Genomic DNA, 17743 nt, shown 5'->3' on the forward strand with positions numbered 1-17743 from the left:
CCTCCCTTCTTCCTCCCCCGGAAAACAACTGTCTGGAAGTCGGTCGTATGTTTTCCCATCGCTATTTTTACATTTTACTACAGATGTACATGTCCATAAACAATATATAGTATTTTTAAGGCTTTATGTAAACATCATACTGTACCTAACATTCCACATCCCAATTTGTTATACTCATTTTAGCTTGTCTTTTAATAGGTGGTTTTAATTGGTTTATATTTATTGTGATTGCGGACATATTTCTACCATCTTATTTTGGGTGTTCCTTCTGTTACCCCCTTTTTTCCCTCTGCCGTCGTAATACCTTAACAGTTTAGCATACATTCTAAATTATATTTCCTTTTCTTCCTAAAATCAAAAGCTATTCAGCATTTTTCTCTTGTACTGAATCAGACAAGAATTGTAACAATGTCAAGCAGCCCACTAAATCTCTGCTCTGTGTTTCCTATTGTTTCCTAGAATTTTGGTTCCATAATTAAACAAGATTTTTAGTTATTGTCTTTGGTTTTGTTTTTTTTTAATTTAGTGATTAAACTTGCCACCCAGTCTTGCTGATGTTCTTGCCCACCATTGTTTTCTGGCATTCCTTCCCCTCTTCTGGGTCCAGTTCTTGCCCAGTTCATTCATAAGTTGTTTTCAGTGCATAATACGGTGGAGGTCAAGGACGATCAACTCTCTTCACATTTGGATGTCTTAAAATGTCTCTGTTTTCCCCTTGCTCTTGAGTAATAGTTTATCAAGGTACAGAATTCAGGGCAGAAACTTACCTGCCTTCAGAACATTGTCTTTTGGATCTCTTGTTGCTGGTGAGACATCCGCTGTCCATCCCATTGCTGACTCATTATAAACTGACTTTTTCTGGCAACTCCTGAGGCTTGTGCCTGGGACCAGCTTACTCTCGTTTCCATTGTATGCTACTAGCCAAATCAAGTCACATGCCAGCCCAGATTCCAAAGGTGGGAAAGTAGATTCCACCTCAGACTGGGGAGCTGCAAAGTCCCGTTACAATGACTGTGAGTGCGGAAAAGGCTGAATAATTAGGGCCACTTCTGCACTGAATGCATCCCTTTGTTTTGCATCCTCATCTTGCCACCCTAAGCTTGCAGCTCTGAGTGGTCTGCAGTGCCCGGCGGCAAAGGGTAGAGCTGTGCTCCAACTTTGCTCACAAGCAGCGGAGGCTGTTTGCTGCCTGCTTTGCTTCCCACGGCGAGCTTGGCCCTGACTCCGCACTGCACTGAGTAGGGCTCTGCCCCTGGCTTTTCCTCGTCTCTGCTTCCCGCATTGTGGTTTTTGTTGTTTCCTTGAGAATCTCATTTTCTTTTTAAAGTGAGGTTGTATCTTTAAATTTTCTATTTTTGGCTTTTAACTATATTATTGCTCTGTGTTTGGCAGTGAGGAGGAGGGGACCTCAGAATGTGAGTTTGATTTGCAATATCTACCTTGGCTGGGATTTCTGTTTACTTTCTGCATAAAACTGTGCTTGTCACATTCTTCAGGCTACAGATGAGGTGGTGACAGCTGTATCACAGTGTACATAATCGTGACAGAACAAAAGCTCAGAATCTCATGAGAGTGGGGCCTCCCCGTGCTTCAGTCCCTTCAATACCTGCCCTACAGGTGGGCATCGGATGCTCGTTCATCTCCAGGCATGGCTGGCTGGCCACCTCTTCATCCCTTCTCTGAATAGCCCTGGGTTTTAAGAGCTGTTCTTCTTCAGCTGCTATCTGCTGCCTGTGGTTTCTCTGCCCCTCCCCCCATTCCGGTCTGGCTTTTCCTTCTGGAATGAAAGAAATCACACCTGTACTCTGCTTTTGAGAACCCACCAGAGTGTGGTGCCACAACTGGGCACCACCTCCCCCACCCTGCCCCATGTGACCTTCTCTCCAGGCTGAACAGCCGCAGGTTTTTGTAGCCTGGATGGGCAGGGTTCAGTGACCCTCCTCTCCCTGCTTGCCTGCTTGCACAGACACTCTGCACAGTTACCCCCTCTCTCCAAGGCAGGGCCTGAATGGAGCCTCAGAGGTGCATTTAATTGGATCAACCAGAAACCTAGCAGGTCTGTTCCCTATCTTCTTTGATTCTGAGACCCATTCTCCTATAGGTGCATCTGTGAACTACGTCATAAAGTGAACTTACACGACTCCTTGGTCAGCCACTCTTCATTCATTCATTCATTCACACCTTGGGTGCACCCAGGGATGCATTGGTGAACAAGACTCCAGCAAAACGTGGGCTCTAGTGTGGGGAACAGATGTAGCGTGACTGTGGCAATGGGGGCTAGTGACCGTCTTGGCTTTAAGATCCTAAGCACCAATATGGTGAATGGCACATAGAAGATGCTCAATATTATGTATTGAGTCAGGGAAAGAATGATTGGCTCCTCCAGACCTCCAGGAGATCTGGACTGAGCTCCATCCCTGTAACCAATTGGCTGTAGTTTCTCTGCCAATTGGTTATAGGTCCTGAGGAAAATCGCTTAATCTCTCTGAGCATTAGTTTTCCATTTGGAAGGTGGGTGTGATTGTGTCTGCCCTAGTGTTACAGGTGCCCTGTCAGTCAAAGAGAAACTGTCACACGTCTTCGGAAAGGTCTTTTAATGAAGAATCTCATCACCAGCATTATCATGACTGTTACTGTTGTCAGTACTGACACCCAGTTAGCGTTCAACAGACACATATGTAAGGGACAGCCTTCCAGTGAGTGTTCCAATCCGTGAAGGTATTGCCAAATGTAGGGCAATCAACAAGCAATTTCTCGGGGCCTGCGCTGTGCCCAGACTTCTGCACATTGCAGATGGAAGAGCGAAGCTTGAAAAACATAATCTTCTGGAACAAAAGGAAACACCAAGAACCTAAAAGGTGGCTGGTAGCCATTGCAGCCAGGGGAAGAACGGCGGGCTACAGAGCAAGACTCTGAGAACTTGGCAGAGTCTGTGGTCTTAGGGATCTCATAGACCTCACCGATGCCCTGTCCTGCAGAAATAGTTGCTCAGCAAAGTGAAGGGATAAATGTGTGTGTGAAGGTTGTGGGGGGGGGGCTGGGGGCTGCAGGGAGGTTGTTGAGTAAAGCTCCTTGGCAGAAAAATGAGCTGGCATCTCAAACTTTAGCATGCCTCTGGATCATCAGGGATGCTAATTAAAAACAAGACCAGCACTGGGGATTTCTGTTTGGAGGTCTGGAATAGAGGCACTGAAGTCTTTGAAAAACACCACCCTGTGCCCCCCGGGGCAGGCCTCCATGCCCCAGCTTCCAGTTGTCAAAACCCAGCCAAACAGAGCTCCTTAAAAATGCACTGAACACAATGAGAGCACAAATCTGAATCGGAGGCAATATATTTGAGCGGAACAGGATGTTATTTTTGTGCATGTTGGTGGGAAGGTTCTTGGGCTCAGTGAACCAGGGTTGAGTCTGTTGCTCCACAATGCCCTAATTATTGTCTCTGAAGTTTTTGAGGGAAGAAAAACCAGAATATTCTTTCTGAAGATCTTGTGTGCCACCCTGGAAGATCTGATTTGCAAAATTAGTCAGCTTTGGACCAGTTTCTTACCCTGAACCATTTGGGGGATTTGGAACTGCAGTTGAAGAAAGCATGGATAAGGGTAAATACTTTTTTCTCTGGTCCTTGTTCCCAATGCATTGGCTTAGCTTCACCGAACTGCCAGGCTCAGGGCTGGGATGAAAAAATCCCAGACATTATCTTTTCCCTTGAGGGGAGACAAGAAAAGCAAACACAGCTGGCATATGAAAAAGAGGGAACACTGTGTGGTTGGAAAACTTAGTAGGGGGGTCGAGAGAATCATACCAACCTCAGGGAAGCTGGATGAAAAATCAATCACAACATTTCTAGGAATAAATTATTCCCCAAAAAGTAATTACAAATATTAAAATCTCCCCCTCTCCGGCATGAATGGACATTGGCCACTGAGGAAACACAGTGGAGAAGTCGTTCCAGACCAAGTTGTCTGCTGGAGAGGGTCCACTTGGATCTTGGTTGCGGCAGGCAAGAGGGAGGTTGCTGGAAGCATTCTTTACAGCCATTGGGGGTCTTGATCATCTCCATGAAACAGAGAATGTCTTGGCAAGTGAAATGAGGTGTGCTGTATGAAATAGGCCAAAGAGAGCAGGGGGATTTATGTATAGGCAGCCCAGTCTCTCTCAGTCTACACGTATTAGCATTTTTATTAGCAACAGCAGTAACAGTCATTCTGGCAGCAGTCTCCTGCATTTGCTCAGTCCCTGAGTTTCCAGAGCCTGCCATCACCCGGCATCTCAGCGGTCCCTGCCTGCAGCTGTACAGGCAGGTGGAGAGAGAATCCCTGCCCTTTATGGGACAGGAAGCTGAGCCCCAGAGGGGCTACCCAGCCTTGCCTGCTCTGACTGTGGGACCTGGACTCTCCACTGTAGACCGTGGGCCCCCAACTTTATTGACCCAGTGGCTGTTTGGGGGAGTTAAAGGAAGGTAGAAACTGGGGCAGGTGTGAGGAAGTTTGCCAAAAAAGACACCAAACATCTCTGTGAGAGATTCAGTTCCCTTTCCCCCACATTTCCCCTTTCCTGTGAGTTAATTAACAGTCGTGAATTATCCCCACGTGCTTGCGCAGGTTTGTTTGTACTTTGTTATTAGTGTGAGGAGTATTTCCTGAGTGGTATGAGAAAAAGCAGTTGTTCAAGTAAAGTCCTCCTATAACCTACCCAGCAGCCCAACCAGGCAGGGGCCTTCCCCGTAGCCGGATCGTTGTATGATGGGCGTTACTGGAAGTCACGTTTCCAGGTGGCCTGGCGGCTGGGAGGCCCTGACGACCTCTGTCCTGGACAGCCACGCCTGCACGTTTGTCCATCTGTGAGCCTGCTGAGCCTCTCCTGGTTGAGCTTCACCCGAGGGGACTTACCATCTCCCCTGGAAGATGTGCACAGCCCAGGAAATGCTCACAATGACCAGCACTGGGCTCATACTGGCCTTGAGAGAGTTTTACAGCCCACGGCAACATGAGAAAAATAAGGATGTGTTTCTGTGAGCCAATGTGAATTTCAAGGGACATATTTGACTTTGAGGTGGTGCTCTTCTCCTTGCCCTCCTCCTTCCTTGTTGTCATGTCCTTAAAAAATTAAATTGTAGTGTCAGAAGGTGTTAGGGTTTGTTTGTTCATTTTGTTTTGTTATTTAGTGTCCTTACTTGAAAAAAAATTGACAACCTACAATGACATTCTGATCTGTTGTTGTGTTTTGTGGAATTGTGCACTTGATGGAGCCAGGACCCTGGGTACTGCCATTACTGGCGATGTTCCAGAAGGGTGTGTGTGGTCCTTGGGTGCAGGGAAGAGGTAGTCAGTCCTGTGTGCTGACATAAGGAAGGATTTGGGGCAGAAGGGGACATCTGAGCTGAGCCTTGGATGGCAAGGTGAGAAGGTGCTCCCCAGGGAGTGTGCATTCCAAAAAGAGGGGCCGCCCTGTGCAGAGCTGAGATGCTCCTTAGAGCGCTGCCTGACAGCTTGAGGAGGGAGTTTGGGCCAGGAGAGGTGAGTTCTACAAGGTGTGTGTGGGCCCATCTGGGAGGCTGTGTGTGTCAGGTGAACGAGTGTAAACTAAATGCTTTTGGACGTGGAGGGCCATGCAAGCCTTGGACCCGAGAGTGACATGATCAGCTTCTCATTTAGAGAGATCACTCTGGAGAGAAGGGGAATAGCAGGGCGGGAGGGAGCAGGCCTAGCAGCAGAGGGACCTGCTCATGGTCCAGGGAAGAGATGAGGCCAGACAGGAGCACGTGGCAGTGGGGCCACAGAGGATGGCGTGTTCCACAGCTACTTAGCAACTAGAACCTTCAGGAACTGAGGCTGGTGGGTGTGAAGGGTCATGCAAAGCTGGCGTCTAGGAAGGTGCCAGGTTTTCTGGGGACCTGTAGAGGGGAATTTTAGTACTAATACCAATGGAGAGATTAACAACAGTAATAGTGATGGCCATTGTTTACTGAGCCCTTACAGGTGCTGACCACCTGCTGGGCACCATTCCTCTGTGCAAGGCTTCCAGAGAGAAATCTTTCTTAGACTCTGGAATCTTTCTTAGACTCTGAATCTACAGCCTGTCTCTCACCTATTACGTCTGCATTGCTCCTTCTGGGGCACTCACTCAGTTTAAGGAGAAGGTGTTGAGATCAGGTTTAGGCCTGTGGGTCACCCCAGTGGAGACATACAGTCTGGAGCTGAGAGCAGGTAGCAGGGATGGAGGAAGGAATTCAGGGCCATCACTTGAGGGAGGTGCTGATGCTGTAGGAGGGGCAGAATCGCTTGAAAAACCCTGCCTGGGAAGACGGGCTTTGCCTAGCAGAGAAAAGTAGGGCTGTCCTGCCTTGCCCGCCCATCCCCCATGCCTCTTCTCCTAGCTGTGATTTGGGCATTCAGTTCTATGTTTCCTGCAGGAACTCCTGGCATCATTGAAATGGGGAAAGGGGAGATTTCAGGGGTGTCTCGGCCCCTTCTTTTCCTTTTGTTATTTCTTACGCTTTTTGTATGGATGATTTCAGAAGCCTATCGCAGTAGGAAGAGAGGGATAAATGGCCTCTGTGGAGCCACAGGCTCAGTGTCAGCAGTGAGCTTTCTCAGTCAGCCTCCTGGCCTTCAGACCCCTGCACCCAGGTGGGCTCTGCTTCGGAGCCCTGCCTCCGCCCACCTCGCCTCCCTCCCGCCCCAGCCGGCCTGGGCTGGCGGAGCCTCCACTTGCTCTCACAAGGTCTGCTTTGTGCTCTGGGTCTATGGCGGAGCCTCCTCCTTGGACGGGTCTCACCATGTCTGTGTGACCTGCACAGAGCCCGTCAGCACTTGCTCTGCATGGTATGTGAGGTTCCCGGGGCCACATGCACCATAGGATGGAGGGACACCTGTCAGTCTGGCATTTAAGGTGCTACACCCTTAATGTCTGGTTTCCCCCCAAATTCATCTGTTGAGACCTACTCCCTGATGTGAAGATAACAGGCGGGGCCTTGAGAGGTGGTTAGGTCATGGAGGAGCCCTCATGAGTGGGATGAGTGCCCTTGTTAAGAAGACCCCAGAGAGTTCTCTCACCCCTTCTGCCACATGAGGACACAACGACAAGGTGGCCATCTGTGAATCAGGAAGTGGGCTCTCATCAGACACCAAATCTGGTGCCTTGATCTTGGACTTCGCAGTCACCTAATCAACTGTGAGAAGTAGGCATTTGTTGTTTAAGCCCCCCAGGTGGTGTTCATACTAGCAGCCCAGACAGTCTGTGGCGCAGGCCATTTGTAATTCAGCCCCATTCAGCTCAGAGGAAATTCCCAGCCCTCTTGCCCTGTGTTGAAACTCCAAGAATACACTTGTTTGCTGGGACAGGTTATTGGGTTTTAATTTTTCTGTTGTCCATTTGGCCAAACCATCAAGCACCTGGACCTCTTCTTAGGGTGGGGCTTTTTCTGCTAGGAGGGAGGCCTGGGGCTCTGGTTGCAGGTCCTCGGCGGGGCTGGCCCAGGTGGATGAGGAGGACCACCGTTGCCATGGCGAACCACCTCCCTGGCCCTCCTGTCCTGGCTCCCCCTCATCTGCTGAGCTACAGGGCCCTCTGTTGAAAGAAATTTTCTAGGTGCCCAATGCCTAAAATCTGCAGAAGGGAACTCTCCTGGTTCAATGGTGGTGGGAGACTGGAGCCTGACCGGTGGGATCCCATCATGTTGGTGCTTTGAGGGGCCTGCGGAAGAGCTGAGTTGGAAATCCCTATGGAGTTGCTCACCCTCAAGGCTCCACCTGGAGCAAGACACCCCCCCCCCCACAATCTCCCACCGCTGCTCCAGCAACTGACGCTGTTGTCCTATCTCATGCCCAGTTTGGCAGCATGGGGCAGAGCTCTAGTTCAGGGGCAGGCCCAAAAGGGATGGTCTAGGCATGGTTCTTGCCCTCAGGTGTGGCCCGTTCCCAGGGGCAGATGCGCCAGCCATGGCAAGAGCCGGCTGGTTAGTAAATGCAGAGTGGAACCCACACAGGGGACGTGTGTGCGCTGTGACTAAAAGAGAAAGTCCTCTCCACCCCACAGGACTGTTGGGGCTCTGAGTCTGAGGAGGGTCGTAACTCCACCCCACAGAGGAACGGCGTCCATGATCACGGGATGAGCTGTGAGGCCCACGCGTCCGTCTGCCGGCTGTGTGGAAAAGCGCTCTGGGCCCTGGAATACTGGCTGCTCCGAGCCCCTGGCTGGGCCCCGCCACCACGGCCGAGAGTGAAAGTCCCCCTCCACTCCCCGAGGTAGATCTGTTACACAGAGATTGGTGTTGCACTGGTTGGGGATTTTTTTTTTCCCTTTTGCACATGTGAAGTTTTAGTTTTTCAGTAAACAGTAGTTAAAACTAACATACACAAAGAGATAACAATGCCACGTTTTAATTTATTTATTTCAGCTGACTGCATCAGCCAGCCTCCTCGTAAAATTCCTTTGTTGCCTCCTGTTGTGAACCGTATTAACAATACATCTCCCCGTGTGATTTTACAGCCCTTCTGTTTCTAGAGAATGTGGGGGACTCAGTGTGGGTGGATGTCAGGACGGGCTATTGTGTGCTCTGTACCTGTAATGTAGGGGCTGCATATCCTGGGCTTTGGAAAATTAACACAGTCCTTTCTTCCTTCCAATTCAAAAACCTCCTCCTCTAAGAAGCCACTTCTAGTCCCTTTAGTCCTGGTCATTGACCTACCTAATTGCCCCCCAAGAAATCCTTGAAGCACAGTGGACAGATGATGTCATCAAAAGTGCCTACTTCAGTGCTCGGCATTTAGAGGTATTTGTAAGTGAGCACTCGTTCCTGTTCTCCCCCAGTCGTGCACCGTTCCCCTCTCCTGGCACTGTCCTTCCTTCCTTCTCTGAGGGTATTGCCAGGAGCTTCCTTGTCTGTACCATCACCCCAGGTGACTCAGGGAAGTGTTGCCATTTCATCCTTGGTACCCCTCAGCCCCCGGGCCTCATGAGGTCAAGGGTAAGTGCATTGACAGACAGGCTGGCTCCAAACCCAGCTCCTCTTCTGCTGTGTGTCCTTGACTTGGTTAGTTAAAACTCTCTGAGCCTGTTTCCAAATCTGTAAGTGGGGATGCTTCGAACATTCATGTACATGAGATGATGTTTGTGTAGAGTTTAGGATTTGCCTGGCCTGCAAGGAGTCTCCAGAGTTGAGAACTATTATTATTATTTCTGTAGTTGTTATTGCCACCCTAGTGGGCACTCAGTCCATGTGTCTTATCCCTGGGGTGTGGTTTGTGGTCGCAGAGTTTCTGGTTTAAAAATAAAATTCAGTACACTCTCTTGTTATGCAGCAGAATCTAGCACATTCTTTCATCTGTTTTAGAACATGTGAATGGAATCTTGGTGGGTGAGGGAATCCTAGGCTGGCAGGGGTTGGGGGAGAGTCTGTGTAATCGCAGAAAAGCCTTGGGGTCCCCAACAGAACACAGTGCTCAGCTCAGAGGACCTCTGCGAGCCCTTCCTGACCCGCTTATCCCTAACGCATGAGTATTTGGGGGCTGATCGCAAGCTGGGGTTGGCCCTCATCAGCTCGTGGTTGGGGAAGGCATGGCAGCCCAGGGTTTTCTGGGAAGTTTGGAGATGGGGACAGCCCTCCCTCGGAGCTTGCATAAGCCCTGCTTTTGGGCTTTGGGGAGTGGAGCTGCCAGTCCCTGTGTCCAGCGCCAGCCAGGGTGCCTGGCGTGAGGCTCTCCTGTCTGCTGCTCTTCGGGGGAGGGTCTTCCCAGAATCTGCGAAGAGGCTTCTCCATCCAGGAAGGCGGCTGGTGGAGGATGTGCCTGGCAGAACACAAGTGCAAGGATGGAGATTGGGTGCAGGGTCGGGAAGCCTGGTTGTCATGTCAACAGATTGGCCCAAAATAGAGAGGGGCGGGTCCCCATATGGTGCCTGTCGTGACCACACCACCTGCTTCTTCCACAGCAGGGATGAGGCTGGACCAGGCTTGGAGAGGAGTGAAAGTGGGGGGACTTGTGAGGATTTGCCCCCACGTGACACCGTCCTAGGGTCCCATTGCTTTTTAACGTGCAGCCTGAGAAGGATGCTCATAAACCAGCGCCCACCCCGAAGGCTGCTGCACTCTTTTCATTCCCCCGGTGGCGGGCGGGGCGAGGAGGTGGTGGGGGGGCTGTCGGCAAGCATTCCTAGAGCTCCTCATGCACACGGGGGTCAGCAGGGCTCCTGAGGGGAGTGAACCCAATAGCTGGCATTTGTCAGATGTTCACTGGGTGCCAGGCTGTTTCTAGAACTGGAAGTAACTCAGTGAACGGTCACAACAAGTGTATGCAGTAGACACTGTTATCCCCACATATGGAGGAGGAAGGGGACCCACAGAGAGGCAGGAGATTGCCCAAGGTCAGTCAGCTATGAAGTGGGAAATGTTAACCCAGGCACCTGGCACCAGGGTCAGACCCTTGAAACTATGCCACAGCCGTAAAGGACATAGCCCCACACTTAGAAAGCCACACTCCGGAGCCTGACCTTGGTCATTCTCCTCCAAGACAGTGCTCAGTGAGCCAAAAGAAAGGGCATCTCACCGAGTGAAGGCTTCTAGAAGGAGGCAAGATGCACTGGGCTTGGCCAGGCACAGAGGGTAGGCACACAGCTGTAGTAGCAGAAGCCGCACGTGGTCTGAGGCGTGAGGAGCCTGCTGCCAGAGGAGGGTGAGGGGAGCCTGAGGCCTGGGTCAGGAGGGTTTGCCCCCCCTCCCTTGGTGACTTGCCGTGTGCCATGGGCCATGTCCTTCTCTTCTTTCCACTCCAGTTTCCTCAGGAGTCCAGAGGGGAGTGAGGCAGGGAGACCTCCAGCTTCCGACAGCACTCAGTCCACCTCCACATATGAGGCTGTTTTGTGCTTCTGTGTATTTGCTCAGCTCCACTGTGAGTTCTCTTTAGTCTCTTCGTAGAGTGTCATTCGGGAAACCCTTTCCTGGCCTGGCAGGGAGCAAAGGTGGGGGCTCCTCTCTCCACACCGAGACTGAGAGTGCAGGGAGGGCGGATTTCTCTCCCATTTTACAGATTAGGAAACTGAGGCCCCTGGACGCCATGGGACCTGACCTGGGGATCTCACGGCCTCCTGCTTGGTTTTTACCCCCAAATTGTGGTAAAATATACATCACATCAAATGGGCCATTTCTAAGGGGCTGAGTGGCATTTAATACTTTCCCATTGTGAAACCGCCACCCTCACCATTCGAGAAGTTTCTCGTTGCCCACACTGAAACTCGGTGCCCATTAAAAATGGCCGCACCCTCCACCCCTGGCAGCCACCACGCTGCTTCCTGTCTCTGCGCGTTTGACTGCTCGGAGTCCCTCCTGTAAGTGAGTCATGCGATATTTGTCCTTTCTTTTTTGTCGGCCTTATTGCACTTCCTGCTTGCTTTTTAAAACATTTTTGGGAAAAAAACTACATTCAAATAATTTTTCAAGGCTCAGGAAGGATCTGTTAAACCTAAAAAGAAAACAAAGTAACAATTTCACAGCCAGGTGGGCTACTCAGGGAAAAAGTCATCATCATTTTTTCTGCATGAAAATGAATAAACCCTGAAAAATCCTCCCGTTCTGTTTGCATGATTTATGAAGGTCGTTTTCCCAGGTAAGGTGCCCGTGGCCCCCACCCTGGGAAGGGGCCCAGGAGGCTGAGGCAGGTGCTGATGGAGCAGAGTCCTGGGGTCGGGTCTATGCGGGGGCCACAGGCGCCTCCCCTGTAGACTGTGTCTGAGTGAGGCTTCCTGCCCGGGGCTTCTCAGCATCACTCCTGTGTTACCAAGAAGTGGGGTGCAGGGCTGAGTCCCACACCAGGGTTGGACGGGCTGCCCTCTGAGGGTCTGCATCTCCCCCTGGCCTTTGGACACCTCATGGTCAAGGTGTCCCGCAGAGGGAGTTCCCTGGAATGGATCATACCCCTAGATGCACTGGCCCCAAACTGCCCCTGGACGATCCACAGGGGCCTCCCCGGGACTCCACCCCTAAAATGCATCCTCCTCCTGGAGCCTCCCCCACCCCAACCAGGACTTCCTCCCTGGGGCCTCAAAAGAGTACCCTCTCCCCAAGCTTCCTGCTCCCCTCTCAGCCTGGGCGGTGTCTGTTTTCTGGCCTGTTTCCAGCTAGACTTCAAGCTGAAACCCCTCTGCCCCTTTTTCCGGGCAGGGGGGAGCTCACCTCCTTCAGAGTTCAGGCGCAGCCCTAGGCACTGTGGTGTGGGCAGGCAGTGCCCTGATGGGCTTGGGACCCACCTAACAGGATCTCAGCTGTGACATGGGGGTTGGGGGGCACAGGCGAGGTTTGCGACCTGGGCACATAGGCCTGGGAAGGCACATAAGGGTGTCGGACGTGGAGGAGCTGAGGTCCGGGGGTGGGGTGTTGAGAGGGGCACACGGCCAAGCCCAGGGCTGCCTGTGCAACTAAGGTCCCTGCAGTCACCCTCCACGTGAGGTCAGTTCTGTGCCCATGGGGTCACATGGCCGTGGAGATGGGGGCAGAGGAAGCAGGCCTGCAGGGATGGGTGCTGGCGAAACCCTTCGAAAAGGCCTCTGGAGAGAGGTGTCAGCCCGCTGTGGGGAGGTGGGGGCATTTGTGACAGGACTGAAGAACTGGAAGTTCCCCTGAGCACAATCCCCTGATCAGGGTGATGTGTGACAGCAGCCCAGCCCTCCTCCATCAGTCAGGGGAGTGACCACTGTGTCCCCAGGCAGAGGACAAGAGAGACACATAATTAACTCCAACTGAGTCGCTGTTGGCAGAGGGCGGGCCACCTGAATAATGAGGGTGGTGTGGGCCCCGGTGGCAGTGACGGTCCGGGTCTGCAGTCACCCTTCCTTTCTGAGCAGGTGCCCAGTGAGTAGGCACAGGCAGGGTCTGTGTCAGACCTCAGACCGTGGGGGGAGCCGGGGCCCAGCTCGGCCTGTGTCCCAGGAAGAACTGTCAGGTTCGAGGATGGGATTCCCCAGGGAAAGCCAGTGGAGTGGGCAGCCAGCCAGCACCTCTTGGCACTGTCCCCAGGGCCCCATGTCCCCTGCTGGCTTTTCCACCTCAGTTCCTTCAAGTGCTGGCCAGCGTTGTCCATCTCAACTGAACCCAAACCAAACTCCCTAAGGCCCCAGAATAAGGCACAGGCCCTTGTCCTAGTGCTCAGAGCCCGCCAAGGCCTGCCCCAGCCTCCCTGAAACCCCACTCTCGTTCCTCCCGTTCACCCGTTGGGTGCTCCTCCCCAGGGAAGCACTTGCTGTCCCCCAGACTTACCCCACTTTCCCTGCCTCCTTGGCTCTCCTCCTGGAGTCTCGGGGTTAGAGTCTATGGCTGTACTCAGTGGAATGACCCCTTCTACAGCACCCTCCTGCGGGTCCAGCCAGGGCGCGCGCAGCGGCAGGTGGCCCGTGGTTTCGCAAGGCACTTTCCTCGCCTCTAGACAGCTCAAACAGTAAGAGACGAAGTTAAGGTTTGGGATGCGATGGTCTGGCTTGAGTCCTGGCTTCCTGACTTACTAGTTGTGTGACCTTGCACTGGTCAGCTCAGCTCCCTAGACTTACTTGTATTTCCTCCTTTGTTAAATGAGGGATGATAATGGTGTCCATGCCATAGGGTCATTGCAAATATAAAATGAAAACTACATTTTGACTAGTGAAAGAGACAGTGCATGTAAAGAATCTAGCGTAGTGCCTGGCACGTGGGTCAGCACTATAGAGATGTAGCCGATACGTATAAAGTGACCTGAAATCTGGCCTAGACCCTGACCCGAGCTGCAGACTGTTAGGGCAGGAAGGGACCTGAGAGATGGGCTGTGGCAGTCATTTGGAGGTTCCCTGGCACCTGGCTCTCCTCTCCTGCTGGCCAGTTGCACCTGGTGTCCCTGGGACTCGGGCGGGGCCAAATCTGCCCAGTGAGTTCCAGCTCATTGCTCGTTGAACCTCTCCAGACTTTTCTCTTCCCCGCTCCCCTGGCAACCGGCAGCACTCGGGATGGCAGCTGTTCCATCAGCTTGGACCCCTGAGTGACTGTGATGTGTCACACCCACGCCCCCCCTCACTGAGAGAGAAGTCAGCGTTTTCGAGGCGTTCCATTGAGATTTCTTTTCCCCACAGCAGATTCTAGCCTCCTCTGACGGATACACCCACCAACCGAAACTTCTCGTTTTAGAAGTGAAGCCCTGGGGGGGAGGAGGTCCCATGGCCATAGAGTGGCAGGTTCAGGGCTTTCGGCCAGGCCCATCCTGGGCGCGACATACCGTCTCTTTGGTGTTGGCCTTCCTCATCACTGCGCCCATCACTGTTAAGGAAGCCATTGAGGTGACCCATTTACTGGGTCCCATTGACATCATGCACTGGTCTTACCTAAGCCTCCGAGCCTCTTAGTTTGTGTGTCCCTGAGCAGCACACTCCACTGTGGACACGTCCTTCCCCGGGTGCCGGGGCGGGCTTTCCACCCAGCCGCCCACCTGGATCATTGCCCCCCCCCCCCACCCCCCGGCTTCCCTCTTCTTCGTCTGCGCACTCCCAGGATTACAGTCCCTCCGTGGTGACTCCTGGTGCCTAGAGGGAAGAAACTGCCCCTGCCTGGTGTTCAAGACTCCCCAGGGTGCTGCTCAGGCCCGTCTGACGCCGCCGTCCTTTCTCCTGCCGTGTCCCTCATCACCCCGGGCTCCTGCCACAGAAGCGCACTCCACTTCTCCCGGATGCCCTGCGCTCCTCACTCTGAGCCCTTGCTCCTGCCGGCCCACCAGCCTCTGTGCTCTCCAGTCACTTCGGTCTCTTCCTCCTTTCAGGGCTCAGCTAGAAAGCCACCTCCTCCAGGCAGTCCCAGTGCAATTTGAATATGCCTTCCTCTTCTCACGACCTTCATCCTGCCTCCTGTTGTGCTTTTCCTTTCAGTCTTCTGTCCCACAGTGGCTTTGACCCACCATCACTGCCGAGAGCTCCCTGAGGGCCAAGACCCTGCGTGACCTTCCCTGTGGGTGTCCCCAGCACCCGCCCAGGGTCTGGCTCTTCATCACTCCCTGTGAGAGTTCGTGGAACAAACGAGGGTTCCCGAACTCCTGATCCAAACCTTTGCTACCCCTCGGAGCCCACTTCACTGACTTGTCCCTGTCATCTCCTCCAGATGGTCGGTCTGCTCCCTGAGGGCGGGAAGCACACCTCCCCCATCTCCTGCCTCCCTACCTAGCCCAGGCCCCCAGCGATGAACCAGTGAGCCCCTTAGAAGCACGTGGGAGTGGGAAGGAGTGGAGATGGCTCCCTGGCACCCAGCCATGGTGCCGCCTCTCCTCAGCAGGTGGCCCGGGCCCCCACATCCAGGGAAAAAGGGCCTGCAACTTACAATATGTATGCACATCGGCGGAAAGGAGCGCCTCCCCCCCCACCACGGGCAGCACACATATGCTTTGCATTTATGACCCTGACTTTTAAAAATGTCACACCTGCGAGTGCTGGGGTACTTATTGACAGCTAATTAGAAAACGCAGTTTGTATCTATCCGTCTTGGAGAAACATTTTGTAAATTGGGTAATTGGCTTTATCGGTGCAGAGGAGAGATGTGCAGTTCAGCTCCATCATGCCCAAGTAACACCGTCTGCAGCCAGCCAAGAATCCGGAGTGACAGCTCGGGGGAATACAGAAATGCCAGCATTTCCTCAGTATTCGGGATGGACAGCCGGGCTCTCTGGAGACTTTTAGAAGCAGATGGTCTGTCCATCACCCCGGGGATAGGGTGTAAAAAACTCAAGACGGCCAGAGTTAATAAGCACTTGGGGACCAAGACGCAGCCAGGACGACTACTTTTACCTCAGGCCGTATCCGCCCGTGGGGGCCGCCCTGCCAGGCAGCAGTGATTCCGTTGGGCTCGCGTGTGTGAAACACCTGTCTGGAGCCAAGGCCTTTGCAGAGCACAGGGCGGCAGGGACTAAGCCTAGCACAGCGAATCCGAGTACATCTGGTTATATCCCTTAAATCCTGGTTTCACGTCAGGGTCTTGGATGATAGCAGAACATTTTTCACACGTACAGCATACTTTTTCCATAACCTTTTTTTGTCTCACTTTACATTCTTTTCACCTCTCTCGATTTGTTTCCCAGATATTTTGATTTCTTATATTTCACAATTTTTACAGCAGGGGATTACGAGTGCCCAGGACTTGATGCAGTCTGGTTGCAGGCACAAGCGCCGTTATATTCCAGTAGTTTCATCTATGAAGGTTTTTCGCTGCTCATATCATAGTCAAGGGCATGTAGGAGGGCGTGTGTTGGCTGGGTCTTCTGGGAAGCAGGTGCCCAGACAGTCAGGGGTGCCCTGGGCAGGGGTGTCTGTAAGGGCAAAGGGGAAGAGAGCAGAGAAAGGCAGGGCTGGTCCTCAGACTGGGGGGCAGGTCTGACCTGATGGAAGGAGAAGGGAAGGCAGGAGGTGTGGGCAGGCAGACGCTCAGGCGGGGCAGCTCTGAGAGAGCCGCAGCTGGACGAAGGCGCTCAAAGATTGTGCATGGGCGAGTCCTGGACTGGCCAGACGTGGCGAGTGCCACTGCCATGCTCAGTCAAGGGTGGGGGCTGCCTGGGAAGGGTAAGGCATATCCTGGAGGCACTGGTCCTGGAGGCTCTGCTCTAGGTGGGGGGGGGGGTTGGCCTCCTCATGACAGTTTCTCTGGAAGCGGTGGCGCCCCTCCCTGATGCCCACAGGGATTCCAGGTGGGGCAGCTCCATTGCTTCTAGGTCCTTGGAGCTTTCCCCACTCACTCCATGGAGGGAAGAGGGAGCACTGGGCGCCCGTGGGTGGTTTTATCAGCCAGTGTCGGCCATAGTGTGCATCACCTTTGCTCGTACTCCATCAGTCAGAACTCAGTGGTCACATCGAATTGCGAGAGAGGCTGGGCGATGTAGGCTCTCTGTGGCCGCAGGGAGGGGCCTGCGACACAGATACTGTGGAGCTCGGGTTCTGCAGCCTGACTCCCCGGCTGTGAGTCCCAGTCGTGCCCCATACTCAAACTGCTTACCTCTCTGACCCTCCGTTTCTTCATCTGTTAAAATGCAGATAATAGAGTTGTTGTGAGGATCGAGCTAATGTTCATAAAGACATCAGAATAGGGCTGGCCCAAGTGCTGTATAAGGACTTCATATGTTATTATTACTCTTCTTATTTCCAAATTTAATTTATTGGTAAATGTTTCCTGAGTATCTATGCGGCTCCAGGAATTTGCATATGTCACAGGGACTTAGTAGATGCCTAGAAGATGCTTGAATGAATTAATTTCAATGGAAGAACAATGAAGTGTGTGCTTAATCCAGTTGGCTAATGTGCTGGGCTACTTTTTATGATTTAGCCATAATAAATGTGAGTTCCTGTTCTTTGGCTCGGAAAGTCAACCACAGAAGAACAGAAAGAGGGAGATAAATGGTTGAGAAAAGCCTACCAGTTTAAAAATGACTTTCTGTCTTTATAAAAGGAATGTGTGCTTTAAAAAAATTTAAGTAAAATAAATAGGTATAAAGAAGAGAGTGAGAAAAGACCCTCAGAATCTCACCATCATTAACAACAGATGACCCTCATTCCAGGTAGCTCTCTGTGCCTGTAAGTGGGGAGAGAGCCAGAAGTGGCTTTATAAAAGGAGGTCATTACTATGCGCTGTTTAAAGTTGGTGTTCTGTTTTACTTATTTGACTGCAACAGGAGGAAATAAGGAAAAGTAAAGCAGAGGGCCCTGCTCCACATGAAGCAATTTTGCCTTCACTACAGATAATATTTATTTGTAAAATATCTTA

At 52.3% G+C, this 17743-nt stretch overlaps 1 protein-coding gene across 1 annotated transcript in view; it reads left to right on the top strand.

Annotated features, from left to right (window-relative positions):
• GABBR2 (gamma-aminobutyric acid type B receptor subunit 2) overlaps nt 1-17743 on the top strand; it is a 329685-nt gene that overhangs the window by 71880 nt on the left and 240062 nt on the right. The gene's annotated exons all lie outside the window — the stretch shown is intronic.

This window comes from Artibeus jamaicensis, unplaced genomic scaffold, assembly GCF_021234435.1.
Source record: "Artibeus jamaicensis isolate MK-2021 breed Jamaican fruit bat unplaced genomic scaffold, CSHL_Jam_final scaffold_1964, whole genome shotgun sequence".
Classification (NCBI taxonomy): domain Eukaryota; kingdom Metazoa; phylum Chordata; class Mammalia; order Chiroptera; family Phyllostomidae; genus Artibeus; species Artibeus jamaicensis.